The 13,546-nt window shown below is 50.8% G+C and overlaps 2 protein-coding genes and 1 long non-coding RNA gene across 8 annotated transcripts in view; 1 reads left to right on the top strand and 2 right to left on the bottom strand.

The window, feature by feature from the left end:
• Erich1 (glutamate-rich 1) overlaps positions 1-13,546 on the bottom strand; it is a gene marked incomplete at its 5' end in the record, with an annotated part of 52,793,804 nt that overhangs the window by 822,553 nt on the left and 51,957,705 nt on the right.
• Positions 5,108-6,002, bottom strand: LOC134482525 (uncharacterized). The gene is made up of 2 exons (XR_015640086.1): positions 5,816-6,002; positions 5,108-5,561 (listed from the first exon to the last, which is right to left on the bottom strand). It is a non-coding gene; the product is annotated as an uncharacterized LOC134482525 (long non-coding RNA).
• Positions 5,806-13,546, top strand: part of Arhgef10 (Rho guanine nucleotide exchange factor 10) — a 90,770-nt gene continuing 83,029 nt past the window's right edge. For 3 of the 7 annotated variants that reach the window (XR_015639460.1, XM_087588536.1, XM_087588534.1), the window contains exon 1: positions 5,806-5,954. The gene's annotated coding sequence lies outside the window, so the exon portion shown is untranslated. 7 annotated transcript variants of the gene reach the window in all.

The following is a 13,546-nucleotide window of genomic DNA, read 5'->3' as shown; positions in this document are numbered from 1 at the left end:
TTGGGTAATGCTAGCATGAAATTATAGGCTGGACTCCGGATACAGTGGAGAAGGGGTATTCTAGGCCGGGCTGGATACACAGTTGGCTCTGTTTCCCAAAGCCTAACAGGAGAGGCCACACCTCAGCCTGCATTTCCTGAGGTGAAGTGGAGGTCAGGACCCCTGGGCTTTGGGCCTTCCCAAGCTCCACCTTCCCAGCACCCAGACACCCACTTCCACTTCCGGAACTCCCAGAGCCCTTCCCTGAGCTTCCGCACATCCTGAGTGACCCTCCACCCTGTGACAGAAGACGCTTCCCTGACTTTGGGCCTCTTCCTTAAAAGGTCCTGAGCAGCTGGCGTGAATCTTACAACTTCTGGGTTACTACCAATTGTGCAGGCGTGCGTGACCCCGGCATAACTACAAAACACGGCTCTCATTTCAAAGTGAGCAAGAAGTAGTTTGCTCTGGGCCAGATACAGCTCAGGAGAACAGATCGGGCAGACGGCTACAGTTACAGTTACAGTTACAGTTATGGCCTGATCTACCTGGTGGACAAGGACACCAGCTGGATGGGCTGCAGGACAGCAGGTCCTGTCACATGACATTAGCTTTAGGGCTGGTGGAAGCCAATGATCTGCCAAGCAGTACAGTCTAACCTGTTGTAGACACATTTCCTTCTAACTGAAGCATTTCCTCTTAGAGGGAGGGTGTAGGGCTCTAGCAGCTAAGGAAACTTGCCAGGAGGAGGGAGGTCAGAAGATTCACAGAGTTGCTCTCCGCTCTCCAATGCTATAAAGGCAGAAAGCGATTGCTCTGTAGAGGGGAATGCCTTCTGTGGAACTGCCTGCAACGTGTGCACGGGGCTCTAAGGGAGCTTTTGTGAGCTATGGCCTGAACTCAGGTGGAGGCTCGGCCATGCAGCTGCGAATGAGTCACCCATGCTCCTTTAGGTTACCCCAGGAAACTCAGTGCTTCGTCTGCCTATGGTGGATCCTGTCTTCCCAGGTTAAAAACTCACAAAGCGTTTAAGTCAGACAGAGGTTGGTAGTGAGCGGCTGTTAAGGGGACTAAAGATAGCTCCAGATAATTTTGGCTGTCTGCCTGTTACATTTTAATTCTCCACAATCATGAAGTTCTAGTCTCTCAATCTGTCTGCTGGATCTGGAACACAGACGTCACTCAGAAGGTGCGCGTGTGATAAGAGAGGGAGCTGGTTGCCTCACTGTGAGCTGGGGCAGGACTCATGGCAATGGGGCAGGAAAACACCACACAGTCCCTGCTGGCTGTGCCTCTAATCATGGGCTGCCTGGGCTCCTTGTTGTCTCTGTTAGCTCTGTTTGTACCAGGGCACACAGGACTCCATTGGCTCTGGCCGGGATGCTGTGGAGTCTCTAGCCTTCCCTCGTTTCCACTACTATCCCCTCTTGCTGCTCAGTCTTCCTTCTGAGCTGTCTGAACAGAGCAGAGGGTGCTGGGGGCACCATGAGGGCCAAGAGGATGGCGGTTATTGTGATGAACCACACTCTTGGGTCCTAGCCGCTCACTGGGCCACACCGTCAGAAAGGGAAAGCATGTAGTTAAATCGCTTGTCCCTTCCCCTGACCCCCCAGGAGGTGCACTTTGGTTCCTCCAAGGACTCACTTTCTACTCTTGGACCCCTTTGCTCTTCATCTCTCCCTCTAGCTTGAGTGAGCAGAACAAGAAAATAGGCAGTTGTTGTAGAAGCTCGGAGAAACAAAAGGTCCCTGTTCCCACAGGAACAACGCGCCCTTCTCCCACGACATTGTGCAGATCCACTGACAGAGCCCCAGTGACAGCCAGCCAGCCTTATCTACACGGTCCCCAAGTCGTCTCTTTCATAGTTTCAACGTCCCTCCCTTTTCTCTTTGGCCTCCCATTTATCACAAGGAGCCTGGGTTGGGGCAGGGACAGAAATAGATCTCTAGGTCCAGAAATCACAAGGGTGTGGTCTGCCAAGCTTCAGTCTGTGCCTGGAACCTGGAGAAGACCTAATTCTTTACCTTATCAGATTAAAGTTCAGGCTGGTGACCCGCAGAGACCCTGGGTATATGAACGGAGGGCTGTATGTAGCCCATAGCTCTGTGGAAGGCAGGACTGGGGACACATAAGCTGTGTGGCTTTATCCCTCTTAGGAGGGATGTGAGCAGGCCGAGTGCGTCTGCACTGTCCATTTCCCATGGTTCAGAGCTGCTTTCCTTCCGACATCCATCCACCGTTGTAACCGCCACTTGTGTGTCCGCCAGCCTGCTCTGAGGGGAAGGTGCCCAGTAGCTGGGTCAGTGGCAGCATCTGTGAGTTAGATGGGCAGAGAGGGCGTGGAGGTATGGTGGGTGTCAGCAAGTTTATCTGGCAAGTGACAGCTGGGGACACTTGGTCCTGCAGGCCAGGGATGCTTGGCCTTGTGGTAGAAGCTATTAGATATCCCTGTCCTGAACTGGTTTCTATTGTACTGCCAGGTGTCACCTACTGGGAGAAGTGCCAACAGTTAACCTGGCCCCAGAAAGTGGTTTCATCTTAAGTCTAGCACAGCAGCTTCATTTCCCACGGATGGGAACAGGGATTTAGAACAGTCCTGCTCCCAGGGTCCGCTGAGGGTGGCTCACCAAAGGGTTCAGACAAAAATGACATCGTTCTGGGTGGTTCCGCTCACCGTCTTCATGGCTTTGCTGAGATGCAGGAGAAGGAGGACTACACACAATTGCACCGGGAATCCCAGTGACTTTAGAGGTCTGCTGCTGCGACTCGGAAGTCTCCATCGCTATCAGTTGTGGCAAGCGCTGCTTCCTACCCGAACCCACGTTCTTCCTGGGTAATCACATGGCCTGTGCTGTTCCCAAGACCACCTGCCCACCTCAAAACTTGATCCTCCTTAGTATGAAGCCCTCCCTGAGTTATCTCCCTAAGATAGTTCCTACCTATGTGCAGAAGTCCCTGTTGGTTCCATGCTCCACAGACTCATGGGGGCCTCCAAAGGCAACTTAGAGTGACACGGAATAAGCATGTCCTTGTGGCTCTGAAGTCTGTGCACCCAATACAAACCAGGGCTATCTAGGGGAAATTCTGAAGGGAAGTGTGTCTACTTAGGAAAGAGGTAATTGCTGACCATTCCCCAATGCCTTCCCTATGTTCAGTCCCTTAGGTTCATGAAAGCACAGTGAGCAAGCCAGTGAACAGCATCCCTCTGCAGTCTTGGCTTCAGGTACTGCCAGCCATCAGATGCCTGCCCTAACATTTCCATCAGCGAAGGGTTGTGACCTGGGAGGTGTGAGCTGAAATTAACCCTTTCTTCTGCAGGTTGCTTTCAGTCATTGTCTTTATCATAGAAATAGAAGGCATAGAGCGTGGGAGACCTTGACCTGTAAGTAATGTAAGGACTGCAAGCAGCTGATTTCTGGTTATTATGAATGACTCGTTCTTAGATATTATCACAGCAATATGAAATTGACAAAGGCAACAACGGGGGTGGGGGAGAAAAAATAAGTATTAGTTTTTTTTCCTTATCACTAATAATAGCCTAACTAGACGGGACTTAAAGGAGGAGGGCTTATTTGGCTCATGGTTTGAAGGGACACGGTCTGTCACGATGGGGAAGGCATGGTGATTGGGGGCTCCTTGGTGGGAGCTGCTTATTACCTGGCACTAAGCAAGAAATAGAGTGGGAAGGAGGGTTTGAATATATATCCCAAGGCCCACCCTCCTAGTAACCCTCTTCCTCCAGCTAGACTCCTAAAGACTCACAACCTTCCCCCAAAACAAGTGCCACCAACTGGGGACCAAGTTCTGAAATACACAAACCTGTGGGGATGCAGCACACACACAAGCCCTCACCGTGTGCTGACAGTATCTACCTGAAGCACATCTTGCCCTTTCATTTTAACCAGGCCCTGAGATGAGCAAGAACTTTAAGCCTTGATTAAGGCCACTTAGTGCTTTTTTGAGAGTTTAGTGTATCCTATCAGGAGACCAATATTTTCCCACATTTTCTTCTAGAAACTTTAAAGTCATTTCCCTTTAGCCTGTGACCCATTTCATTTGATTCTAAGATTAACAATATAGCTATTTTCTGTGAGCTCCCACCCTTACACTGGTTGGATTACTTTGTAACATTGTTTAGATGCTTAGGGCAGTCCGGAATGGGTAGGGAGAGTTGACATCTGTAATACACCATTCTCGGCATCTGACACACCAGACAGAAACAATCTGTCACGGCCATGACCCAGTTGACAGCATCAGAACATTACATCAGCAGATGCAGAGTGTGGGTTCAATTATGTAACACAAGAAGTTCCATCTCACGGGTCGTCTGCGAATCACAGTGCCAGCCATACAGGATCTTCATGAGGTTTGAAGGTTAAAATCATACACTGCTAGGGCACAGTGGAAGTACGCTTTGCATATGTAACTAAATATACTTACGTATTTATGAGTGCATTTACATACTAATTAAAAGAAAATCCCTCAGTGTTTGATAATGAAGCCTAACTTTTCTTGGCATCCCATGGGTCAAAGAAGACTTGAAATGGAACGTCCCACATTCCCACCTGTGGACTATCAGACGTGGTGATGTGTGATACTATAATAGATTGGGCCGAACTTGAGCCAGTCCGACTCCTTTCTGACCAGCTTCATACCAAGCCCTGGCTGATGTGGTTCTTCTCTCACAGACTTGGGCGGGGGGATGCTATGTGCTCTCTACTCCAGGGGAGTACATCGAAGTACCGACCTATTTCCTCTCACAAAGCTCCTTGGAAAATGTTCTTCATGATTCCAGTCTGGGAGTTCTTTGAGTACTTTACCCCGTGGTCTTCCACAGAGAAATAGGAGTGTCTTCTCTGTGTTCAGACAGGTTTGAAAGTTCAACATAGTCCGCTCCTGTAACTTTAGTTAAGTGCTACTTCCAAACGACCCCGAGCTGTCACCTGAGCTGTCACGGTACCTAGGATATAATCTGACCTACCTAGTCATAGTAGTCTGAGAAGTGTCATAACTACAGAGCACATTGCCTCTACCAACCGTGTTGGTGGGAGAGGTGACAGTCCAGCATGGAAACACGTTTGCTATGTGCACTAGCTGTGCACCAGTTAACCCTTTGATGGGTGGCATCTTCCCTTAATAATTTAATGATTTGCTTCCCTTTACATGCACAAAACAAAGGTTCATGCTAAACAAATTCAACTTCCCAGAAGGGCTTTTCCAGAATATCCCAGCAGACACCTGCAGGCCTTTTCTTATGACCAAGGTCCACAAGCGTGATGCTCCTGGTCTCCACAGCGCCTTCCTTCCAAGGCTCAGCCATGAGCAGGAAGGTTAGCTAAGCTCTCCCCAGCATCACTTCCTGTATTAGAGAGCTGGAACTCAGGTTCGGGGAAAACAAGAGGCTCCTGGTGACAGGCAAGCTGTAAAAGTGCCTGGAGAGGTAGTGAGCTGAGGTCACGGTTGGCCTGGATTTCTGTACTTGGCCGGACCAGGAGCTTCTGACCCTGTCAGCCTGGACTGACTATGCAGGCAGGGCTGCTCTAGGTCGGCTGGGTTGTTCTGGCATCCCTTACCCTGTAGGTCTGTAAGGAGCAGTGGATGCTGGAGTCATGATGGGTGTGGTATCCTTTCTGTGCCCCACTGCCCCGGGGCCCAAAATGGGAGAAGTGGGGAGTGGGGGGAAGGGTTGGAGATGGAGTGAAGTGTCGTCTAGCGCCCCCTTCCCGCAGGAGCCTATACCAGGATCTACAGTGAGCAAGCAGTCGCCGGGGTCACGCTGGGTGGAGTGCCTGTCTTGTGTTCCCCGCCCGGGGCAGCGCAACTCCCAGTGTCTCACAGAGGGTGGATGATCGGGAGGCGCACTCTGGCCCCGCGCCATTCCCCAGTGACCAGGAGTCTGAGGGGAGAAGAGCCCACTCTGGGGCACTGCAAGCTGGTGTCCTTCCTGCGACCTTTCTGTTCCCGGGGGGCGCAAGGTAGGTAGCATCCCTCCCACTCGCGGCGCGGGGCGTTAAGCTGGGGGCGGGGCGGGGAGGGGGGCTGGTGGCCACGTGGCCACGCAGGAATGCGCGGGCGCGAGGGTCGGGCGCGGCCGAGGAACGGGCAGGAACGCTGGCCAGTGGGCACGAGGCACCGCCTGTTCCGGCCAATCATGGAGAGGTGGGTGGGGCTTCCCCAGCGGGCGGGGTGGGAGCGCATCGCGGGCGGGGCGCGCGGGGGGCGCGGGACAACTGGCAGACGCAGACGGCGGATGGCGCCCGGCCCCTCGGTGAGTGAGCACGGAGACCCTACGTCCTGTCCCAGGCCGCTTGCACAGGCTGCTTCTTTGCTTTAAAAGTTGCACTTCTGCAAAGCTCCCCGAAGTAGCTAAATCCCACCCTGGGTTTGCGGGACCGCGCACAGTGACACAGACGGCAGCGAATAACCACCCCCAACACCAGTTCAGAGCTGTCTTCAGGCACAGGATGGCAAGGAGCTCCCAACTTCAGTTTTAGTTGCCCCCAAATCTGGCCGGCGTTTCTCTCTCTAGGCCCAGCAGTCCCTACCCCACTCTATGTTTTAGTGAGTGTCTCTGGACATGGGGCAGCAAGAAGCACCCACAAATCTGCAGGTGGGTGGTCCCTGAGCACAGACAGAAGCAGTCTCTCAGCCTATGCCTTAGGTGTTCTCAGGCTTAGATAACCGAACATGCAGCCCTCTGTTTCAGTGGGTGTCCCTAGACACAGAGCAATGAGCAGACGCCCAACTTCAGTGAATGTCTATCTTCGGCACAGGCAGTAGACAGTCCCCAACATCACTGTGACCCCATAGCCTGAGGATAAGACCCAAGGGCACGTGCAGCCTCTGTCCTGGAGATGTGGGCTGAATTCACAGGTCGCTGAAACTGCATGAGAGAAGTCATCTTGGGGTGTTTAAATTGAGACCCTTAGGATCCTAATGTCCCCCTTAGGGCGAAGGTGCTGCTGCTGGCTTGTTGTTTTTCTTTTTTCTTTTGCTACCTACCTTTGCTCAATAATGAGGGTAGATCTTGAGCTGATGTGCAGTAAATAAAAGCAGGTGGTTGGGCCCTGGACACTGTGGGACACCATTTTTTGGATGCAGTCTTGTCAGGTTCTCAGAGGGCAGTTGATGTATGCTTGGTGTGGACTCTAAGGTAGGATGCATCCCAGTTACAGCCTTTGCTGGAGGAAGAGGTTCCCTTGGACTCCCAAGGGCAGCAATCGTTCTTTTCTCTGGCTGGACCACACAGTGAGCGAGCTGTGTAGCTGTGTTCAGAATCTGGGCAGGGGAAGGCATTTCATTGCCGGGTGACTTTTTCTTGATTACATCGAGGCCCATGCACATTCTTAGCAGGTGAATACTACTACTGCTGAGTACCTTGCCAGGCAAATGCCCTGCTGCGGCCTCAATTACTATTAAAAAATATATTTTGGCACTTGAAGGTCTGAATTAGAAGGATCTTGAGTCTACAGCCAGCCCGGGCTACAATAATGAGACATTTCACATAAACAAGAAGGCAGGGCTGGGATGTGGCACGCAACATGCTGGGTTTGATCCCCAAATTAATACACAGGTCAAGCTGTGGTGGTTTGAATGGGGATGCCCCCCACTCTCAGTTCCTAGTTGGGGGTGCTATTTGGGCAGGTCTAGGAGGTATGGCCTTGAAGGAGGAAGTACGTCGTCCTTTGAGGTTTCAGAGCTGTGCACTGTGCACTGTTCCTCGTATGTTCTCTTTGCCTCGTGCGTGTCTACTTGTGGCTTCAGGTGTGCGTCCTCAGCTTCCTTCCGTGGCTACCGTGCCTGGTGCTGTACTCCGCCCACTTCTATCCCTAGGCAAACAGATGCTCAAATAAACTGTCCGGGTCATGGTACTTTATGACAGCAATAGAAACGTAACTAATAACATATATTAGAAAATGTATATATCTCAAATACCTGTTTTACCAAGAATAACTTTTATTAGAAAAGATTGTTGACGTTTATACTTAGTCTCTTTAGATGTTTACCGCTCCTTTCTGGCCCCAAGAGCTTTCTGTCATTTCATTGGCGTCAGTACCAAACTCGTGAGTCACCTTGTCTGAAGTCACTGTCCAGAGTTATTCAGTAGTCACTCATGACCTCTCAGAGGGAAGATCTGGTGGCGATGCCCATCTGTCATGAGCTTCACCGTACAGACCAGTTATTAATGAGAGGAGTTTCGGATATTGGGGGACGAGGGGAAAAGTCAGTTATCGGAAATAACTTCTTGTTTTCGAGGCGCTTGAATGTGAGCCGCGACATCATGCATGCACAAGCTCTACCACTAAGCAACCTCCAGCCTTCTTTTGAAACAGTTCTAGATTTGCCACAGGCATCCTCTTAGTATTTAGATGCTCCCCTTCTTTGGCGAGACCCTTCTCCGTGAGGCTCGAAGCAAGCTCTGGTGGTTCCAGATGGGGAAGTTCTGGGTGGGTCCTGTGTGCCCGAGTCCTGGGTCACCACTACGCCACCAGCCCTGTGACTGTCCACTCTAGGCTTGGTTCTGTTCATGTCTGACGTCACTGGGAAGCAATGTGTATTAAAAAAAAAACAAACAAAAAACAAACAAACAAAAACCCAAAACGCTCTACACATGAAAGTGTTCTGTGTTCGCCACCAGAGAAAACTGGAAATTCAGCACCTGTGGCCGTTGTCTGCAGATAACAGTATAAATCATTTTCATGATTGAAAGAAAATCCCTGTTGTATAAGGCACCATTCTCTAATTGCACGACTCAAAGTAGTAAATGGCACAGCAGACGGAAGGAAGGTTCTGTCTGGAGACATTCAGAGCATAACGACGTTCGTTCCTGAGGACAGTTTGCTTGGCTGGTAGTGGGATGTACAGTTAATTATTGTTGGGGTCGCACTGCAACTCTGACTAGCTTTAGGGACATGTGCTTTAGGGACAGTACACTGCAGGGAGTGCTCCAGGACAGACAGCTTGGGAGGGTCTGAAATGACCCGAGACTAGACGACAGATGGGCCACGAATGTATCTGTAGGTAGGCAGCAAGGTGGTGTGGATAGGGCCTGGACTGCAGCCTCTGGAGAGAGGTGGGGTACAGTGCACCCTAGGAAGGTCCTGCATTCATCCCCTCCTACCTTGTGTGCACCTTCTTCAGGGTCTTCAGCCCTACCTCATTGGCTGGCCCTTCCACGGCAGCCGGGCCTGCATGTTGGCTTTTGCCTCTTTCTCTATGTGAACTCCCAAAAATTGATTATGAAACAAGGAAGTAATGTTTCCTAGTGCTATTGTCCGTCTCTTTCCACCCCACTGTTTCTTGCTTTTCCTGTGTCGAATTAATGTGTATCTGTGTTGTAGTAAATACTAAAAAGTAAAATGCACCATCCCGTCCCACACTATGGCTGACGCCGGTGGGCCACACGACATCTGCGGGGTATTTTCACCTCAATCAACAAACTGTCTCAGCCCAACTCACTAAGTTTCCAGTTTCCGATTTCCACCCCACACTGTTGCTGGCTACTCTCGGGGCCCTGTGGCAATCTCGCCATCTATCTAGTTCCCAAGGCGGGTCACTACCACGCCAGTTCCATACAGAGACCGCCTATCTCACAGCTCTCTTACTGCGGACTCTGCTCACATTCCCAACATCCGGCCCCTGTGGTTATAGTCACAACTCCCAGTAACCCAATAAGAAACTCAATGAGCTTATAATTCATCAATCAGATTTATATCAATAAATTCTCACTCCACAGAACGCCCACACAATAAACTCAGAGCCAATTAATATTGATATAAACTACCCACCTAGATAAGACAAATTGTCCTATAAAAATCCATCCCTTATAAAATATTCATAGCTACCTGTGGCCCTTTAAGGCCACACAGATCTGGGTCGTCCTTCCCTGCCTCCATATTGGTTCTTCTTCTTCTCCTCTCTCCTCTCTCCTCTCTCCAAAACTCTGTGCCTGCCTTATTTTCCACTGCCCAGCCACAGGCCTTGCCTTACCTTGTGCCTGCCCTCACCTGCATACAGACAACAGTCCACACATCTGCCAGTGGAAAATGGTGTCTGTGGGTTGGTTCGGTTTTCCAGAGACAGGGTCGCTTTGTGTTAACAGAGCCCTGGATGTCCTGAAACTCATCATGGAGACCAGCTGGCCTTAAACTCACAGAGATCCCCCTGCCCCTGCCTCCCGAGTGCTGGGATTAAAGGTACGCGCCACCATGCCCAGTTGTTATTACATTTTGATTAAACTTGATTAATCAAATTATTGAGTTTCACGTTCCTGCCTTCTGTATGTCACTTTCTGATACAGGATGTGATCTGGGAACTTGAACACAACATTAAAAAAAAACAAACAAAAAACTGTGCAAAGCCAAGTACAGTGATGCGTACTCACAACCACTGCACAGGGGAGGTGGAGGCGGGAGAGCGTTGAATTTGAGACTAGCATTGAGTGCACGCCACAACTTTGACGGTCATATGGAGGATCTTGTAGAAGAGCATCACGGACATGCCTAGAGGGTAGCGCATGGCTCTTCCACAGGGTTGTGGCCTGGCTGACTCAGCTTCCTGGAGAGGAGCTTGGTGCCGATTGGCCCGGGGAAGGCTACAGTCACCAGAGGCTGACAAGAGGGACTGAGCTGTGGTGGCAGGAGCAGGGGACGCTGAAGTCCAGGGGCTTCCACACCTAGTTCAGAGACCCGCTCTCTCTCACTGCTGGGGCCACTACCCTGAAGGTGTGTGCTGCTTTAAGAACTGTTTCTGCTTTTCATTCTGGACGAGGCTGGTGGGTGTTATCCAGCTTCTCTCGGAACCTGCGCCACTTTTTTTTTTTTTTTTTTTTTTTTTTGTAGCACTGGGGATGGAACCCAGGGATTGACAGGGTGTCCTACCACTGAGCCAGGACTCCCCCTCCCGCCATGGCATTGCTTTTTAAAGGACTGTGATACAGCACTGAAGACTCTAGAGTCATGATGATGGTGGTGATGTTTGAGCTGGTATATCATCTCATCCAATTAAGACTGTATCAAGTCAGGTGTAATGGCTCGCACGTGCACTTCGGGCATCCACGAGGTAGAGACAGGAGGTTCACTTCAAATTGGAGGGCAGCCCGGGCTACAGTGTGAAACAAGACAAAACAGAAGAAGAAAAAAAGTTTACATGGGAGAGAACCAGGAAACAAATATGTGTCTTTGTTTTGTTTTGTATTTGGTTGTCTTTTGGGGTTTTTTTTTGTTGTTGTTTGTTTGTTTTAATTTTTTCGGTGCTAGGATTCAGTGCTGGGACTAGTGCTAGCTAGCCAGATCCTATAGCTACCACAGCCCACCTCCCCCCTACACAACCCTTTGAAGGAAAATAGAGTCACAATTTCAGTTTGGTTTCTGGTTCTCCTCAAAGAATATGAAGATAACCAACTGAAGTGGTCTCTGGTGCTCACCCTAGAGCTGTTAACCTGGGATCGAAGGCCCTGTCTCTGAGGAGGGATGAATGGTCAGGCGTCAGCACCGTGAGGCAGTGGGCTGACCCACAAGGGCAGGGCTTGTGTTATATACAGAGTCAGTTCTGGCTGGATCTTTACGGTGACCTGCTGAGGATGGAGTGTGGATGTGTTTGGCGGGGGAGGGGGGTTTACAGCTGAGTGACCCCATCTCTGAAAGCCTGGGTTTTTGTGTGTGAGAACCCTTGGAGTGTGTCCTCACAGTGTGTGGGCCCAAGTCTGACTGGGTCAGGGGTCACAGGGGTGGGGTGCTATGGAGGCCCCACAGAGAAAGCCTTTCTGTGTGGGCTTGGCCAGTTTGCTTCTTGGCACTGGCCAGCCTTCTGGCTTCAGAAATGATAGGAATATTGATGCTTTACTGTCAAGCCCTTGACTCAATAGGGGTGGGGGTAGGGTGGAAGCAGCCCAGTGAGCCAAGTGGCAGATCTCAGTGGGTCCCTCCAGTTCCCTCAGAGAAGCTTTGCTGGTGAGAGCTGCTCATGTGGGCGCCGGCTCTGGCTGCAGCTGTGTTCTGTGGTGCATTGTGGGAGAGGCCATCTCCGAAGGCGTGGTGCTGTGCTGCATAGAACAGGGCCACTTTTCAGTCAGAGCCGAAGACTGAACTCCGACAGTTAGTTCTAATAGAGTGACACAGCTCTCCAAGTACAGCCCAGAACCCAGGGTCTGAAGTGGAGGAATGCGGCAGGGCCTAGGGCACGGGCCTGGACGGGGCAGGCCCTCTGCTTTGGAACAGAGTCCAGGCATGCAGGGCCTTGGATGATTTCGTAGGAAGGAATGAAAGGCGCCGTGTTTTGCCAAGCAACCAAAGCAACTGGGGAAATAATCACAGGTACTTGTAGCGAGGAAAGAGAGATTTATGTTTTCCAGGATGTGTGGTCTCCACAGTGATTCTCTGTGGGGGTAAGGGGGGCTGTGACTGTGAAGAGCCACTTCTGCCCTCCATTGTGTCCAGACATAAGGTCATCAGAGGTTAGGATGCTTGGTGACCTGCAGACCACAGGGAGGGGAAGGAGGTTGCCTGAACTTACCTATCACCTTGGGAGATTTTCAGTTCCATACCAAGTACATTCTGCAGACGGCTCACCTTCATGGGCAGCCCATGCACTTGTCCTTGGGGAGTGATCTTTTTAAAATTAATTTGTGTGTGTGTGCGCGTGTGTGTATGTGTGTGTGTGGGGGTGTGTGTGTGTGTGTTTTCCCCTCTCCCAACTTTTCTTAGATCCTCTCTACCACCTTACCCACCCAACTTCGTATTTCCTGTCTCTCAAAACAGAAAAAAAGAAAATCAAAACAAGTTAAAAGTGTCTAAGACAAAAAAAAGGAAGAAGAAAGGTAGCGCTCCAACAAACAAAACCCGGTGTTGGCCAACTACTTTTTCCCCCCATTATCAACAGGTGTCTATTGCAAGTAGCATCTCGGTTAGGGGCGGGACCCTGCATCCACTTCCTCCTCAGTAGTGGGACCCCATCGGACTTGAACCTGTGCAGGTTTCTGAGTCCGTGTGTGCACCAATCTCGATGAGTCTGAACGGCAGTGGTGGGCATCTGGAGTACCATCCGTGTAGAGTAAGAAAAACTGAAGCCCAAGCATCTGTCTGTCTTTTCACAGGACAGCATTGACCCGGTAGAGGGGAGGTGCAGGCAGGAAGGCCCAATCTGAGCTGGTCGGTCATAGTTGCTGGTCAGGAGTGGGTAGTGCCGCCTAGTGGTCAGCCAGCTTTGGGGAGATGGGGAATTGAAACCAACAGCCTTGCTCATGGATTTGGACCTGGGTCTAAGAGAAAGAAGAGAACTGGAGATAAGCCCTACGGTTTGTTCTGTTCATGGAGAGAAGCCGGTTAGGAGGACCAGTTAGGTTTGCCTGCCTCCCTGAGACACAGAGTGACAGTCTTAGGCACACAGCAGGGACTGAAGCTGCAAGTTGGTGGAATCACTCTGCACCTCAAAGAGCTAGGAGGATGGGGTGCAGAAGGCGTGGCTTCCAGAGACCTACCCGAGAGAGAAGCGGGCAGGAAGGGGATGCGTGGGGTCTGTTGATTCACTGAGGTTGCCTCTGATAACCAGGCTAGGCCCAGGTTGCTGA

The sequence above is a fragment of the Rattus norvegicus genome, chromosome 16 (genome assembly GCF_021556685.1).
Source record: "Rattus norvegicus strain SHRSP/BbbUtx chromosome 16, alternate assembly SHRSP_T2T, whole genome shotgun sequence".
Taxonomy (NCBI): domain Eukaryota; kingdom Metazoa; phylum Chordata; class Mammalia; order Rodentia; family Muridae; genus Rattus; species Rattus norvegicus.
Note: the sequence above shows the minus strand (reverse complement) of the source record. Positions and strands in the feature narration are given on the sequence as shown.